The sequence below is a fragment of the Sinocyclocheilus anshuiensis genome, unplaced genomic scaffold (genome assembly GCF_001515605.1).
Source record: "Sinocyclocheilus anshuiensis isolate Anshui unplaced genomic scaffold, SAMN03320099.WGS_v1.1 scaffold112, whole genome shotgun sequence".
Classification (NCBI taxonomy): Eukaryota; Metazoa; Chordata; class Actinopteri; order Cypriniformes; family Cyprinidae; genus Sinocyclocheilus; species Sinocyclocheilus anshuiensis.
This window is the reverse complement of record NW_015557175.1, coordinates 1,006,625-1,010,509: the sequence shown is the minus strand read 5'-3', so window position 1 is coordinate 1,010,509 and position 3,885 is coordinate 1,006,625. Positions and strand designations below refer to the sequence as shown.

The 3,885-nt window shown below is 35.2% G+C and overlaps 1 protein-coding gene across 1 annotated transcript in view; it reads left to right on the top strand.

Annotated features, from left to right (window-relative positions):
- The window catches only part of LOC107678370 (cytosolic carboxypeptidase 1-like), a 12,648-nt gene that overhangs the window by 2,477 nt on the left and 6,286 nt on the right, over nucleotides 1-3,885 (top strand). The window lies entirely within an intron of this gene.

The following is a 3,885-nucleotide window of genomic DNA, read 5'->3' as shown; positions in this document are numbered from 1 at the left end:
GACATAACCAACTGTTTTTGTAACTCGTGTGTTTTTAATGTAAACTTGTGTGTGAATGAGAACTTAGATTAGTACTCACATGCTGTGACAGCCGCTTTCTGTGCGTGTGCTTCTCGGATGTGTGCACTCAGAAAACCGTATTTCAGATGTTTAAACTAATATGGTTTAAAACGCATGATTTAAGCGCGATAAACATGATAATCAGAACCAAAACAGATGTTTTTAGCAGGTCCAAGCTGTAATGGCGTGGCTCTATTCTGGAAAAGAGGGCGGGGAGCAGCAGCTTATTTGCATTTAAAGAGACAGGCCCGAAAAACAGCGCGTTTCTGTTTCCACTCAAAATAGGTTACTGAGGAGGTTAACAAGACAACTGCAGATAAAGAACAAAAGCACACGCAGCATATAAATCACCATTTGGTTCTTGTTATCCAATTATTTCATGTTCAGAGCAGGGGCAGGAAACAGTCGACATTAACAGACAGGGATCTGACGTCATGCGTGCCATGAGAAAGTATTTTTAATGAGCATAATCCAGGGTTCAATGAAGGCCCAGAGTCAGTGTCAGAGAGTTTCAGGTCAGTTTATTGAATATCACTTTTCCATTCAGGGCAGTGCAAGTCTTTTATATGACACATTTATTGATTTCGCGTGCATTCATAATAAAACGTGCCTCATACGGCTCCGGGGGGTGAATAAAGGCCTCCTGTAGCGAATCCATGTGTTTTTTTTAAAAAAAATCCATATTTCAAACGTAATAAACACTTTTCTCTCACTTCCGATATCTGTCATACGCGGAAAGGCGTTCCAGCGGATGACGCAGCACGTATGCGCAGCACGCGCCTCTGAGATATGCTAGTCTCGCGAGTTTGTTTACAGGAGCAAAGGAAGCAAAGTTTCCTCACTTTAGCAAAGAAAAACCAGTCTCCTCTGACATTTTTCTTTGCAAATCCTCGGTTTGTACGTCTAATTCGTGACCGGCGTTTTGTTTTGTTCTCTCTCCGCATTCGTCACTAATCACGCAACGCCGCGCATCTTACGTCATCCGCCGGAACTGCTTCAGTGTATGACAGTCAGCAGAACTGAGAGAAAAGTGTTTATTACTTTTGAAATATGGATATTTTTCTTTAAAAAACACATGGATTCGCTACAGGGGGCCTTTATTCACCCCCCGGAGCCGTATGAGGCACGTTTTATTATTCGGCTACTCACATAGCCTGTCCAAAATCATCTTGGTGTCCCTAATACCAGAGAAATGATGGAAAAAGTTTGACCACACTTACTTATGTTTTATGTCTATTTCTACACTTTAGAATAACAGTGAAGTCGTCGAAACTCTGAAATAACACGAATGGAATTATATAGTGACCAAAATGGAACGGAAGATGTAGATCTTCTTTAATAGTTCAAACACTGATGAATAAATAAGCACCCTGTGACCAGGATGAGATGATCGTGTTAAAATAAAGTTCCCTCTCTGGTTCCAGAGTCATGAATCTGATTCCAGATTGCAAGATTAACATTATATCTTATTTGGCCAAAGAAAACTAGCAAAAATATATTTTTTATTCATCTGTATTGTTACATTTTTAATAAAGGTGTGAAAAGTGTTATTTTGTGCGCAGTGCACAAAAATAATTGTGCGTACAGTTCTAAATTCAGTTTTGGAATTCAGTGTAACATTTAAAAATACAGCAACTGTTTTGTTTTTGTTTGTTTGTTTGTTTGTTTTCCTTATCATGGTTAAAAAGGAAAAAGGAATGGATGCAAAAGTGCACGGGCCAATTGTAGTGTATGGCATAACTTGTTTAATTAAGTCTTCCAAATATTTTTTTAAAGGAAGCATTAGTATTTTGTAAGGTAACATGACAATGTCATTCAATGTAGCTGCATGTTTGATATTTTGCATCACATTGCCACACATTGAGCAAATCAGTAACCTAAAGAAAACACACCAACAGAAACTCGCAAGAGCTGAACAGATGTTTTCCAGTTTACTGACGCATTAATATTATCAAAAGTGATGACCACTGCTTGTTTCTCTAACTAACTAAATGTTGAAATAGTGAATCTAAAAGGACAGGTTTTCCTAATGAATGTGAACAGTAGATGGCGCTATAGTCCATGTGTGAAGGATGCAGTCGGCTCAGGTCTGTAATACTGACTCACAGTCTCCTGTACACATATAATGGCGTCTCTGTGAGTTCAAGGAAGCTTATTTCTGCCCAGTATGTGAATATAACTAGATTAGTGCTATGCTAATGCATTGTCTCATAAATTCTATAACAGTGTGTGCATACCTCATGTGGCCACTACATGTTTGAATCTGAAACTTCTCGCAACTTTTTCTGTCTATGTCATTATCTACAGTCTGTTACATTTTGTATAAGTTGGTGCTAAAATTGTACATGTTCGTTTGTACTTTCTTCCCCTTTTAAACATGTTCATTCTTTTTAATTTAAGTGTAATTTTTTAACAAAAACTAAATGACAAAGTCTAATCCTAAAATTGGAAGAGACCATCTGACTGATGTCAAGCAGCCATTTACAGTTCATTTGTTTTTTCATGTCATTTAGCAGCAGGTTAAAATAATAGTAGTCGTAATAATAATTATAATAGCTGTGCGGAAAACAACAGAAAATGTGATCAGCACAATAGCAATACAGTAAGTGCTGTTTACTGTTTACACAGACAGAAAACACATCAGCTTGTGGGTGTCTAGTTTACTTGCTACTAAGCACCTCAAGCAAAACTCTTAAGAAATTTTCAAAGGTTTCATTTCATTAATAACAAACTTTGGCAAATCCAATGATTAGTGCTTTCAGTGAATCGACCCAGTGCGTTGTAAACACGACTTTGCTTGCAAGGAGACTGATAAAAACCACCTGTGTGCCCTTGCTTGAGGAAGTTGTGTACAGCCTGCCAATCATCGATTCTGCTAGATTGAGAACGTAGTTTTCAGTTTGGTGTGCAATATGCATCAGAGTTCAGCCGAGTAGTGCACAGACTGTTTTATTTAGTTTCACAGACTGATCAGTTTAGTCCAATATGTGAACATAGCTTCTTGCCTACAGAAATTATTATTTATTCTGGCTGTTTATTTTTGGTTAAGTAATGTTTTTAGCTTCTCTTTAGTGTTTTGAGTTGTTTTAATTATTTATAGCAATAATGTAAGCTTTAGTTTTGTGTATGATAACCCCAATTACCAAAAAAATTCTATATTTGTGACGCTGGAGCACAAAACCAGTCTTAAGTCGCTGGGGTATATTTGTAGCAATATCCAAAAATATATTGTATGGGTCAATATTGATTTTTCTTTTATGCCAAAAATCATTAGGATATTAAATAAAGATCATGTTCCATGAAGATATTTTGTAAATTTCCTACTGTAAATATATTAAAACTTAATTTTTGATTAGTAATATGCATTGCTAAAGACTTCATTTGGGCAACTTTAAAGGCAATTTTCTCAGTATTTAGATTTTTTCAGATGATGTATAAATCTCAATTTCGAAAAATTGTATAAAATTAAACTATAGTTATAATTAGTTTACTATAGTTAGTTTACTATTAACTGTGACTTTTGCCTCAATAAACTCTTAATACTAATTTGTAAGGTAGTTGTTAAGTTGAGGAATGTTGTTGGATTAAGGTATCTAAAATATGGTCATGCAGAATAAGGCATTAATATGTGCTTTATAAATACTAATAAACAGCCAATATGCTAGTAATATGCATGTTAATAAGAAACTAGTTAATAGTGAGAACTGGTCCCTAAACTAAAGTGTTCATATTTGCGATTTCTTTCTTTCTTTATTTCTTTTTTTAATTAATATATAAAAAACATACAAATTTAAAAAGTAATAAAAATTATATATATATATATAT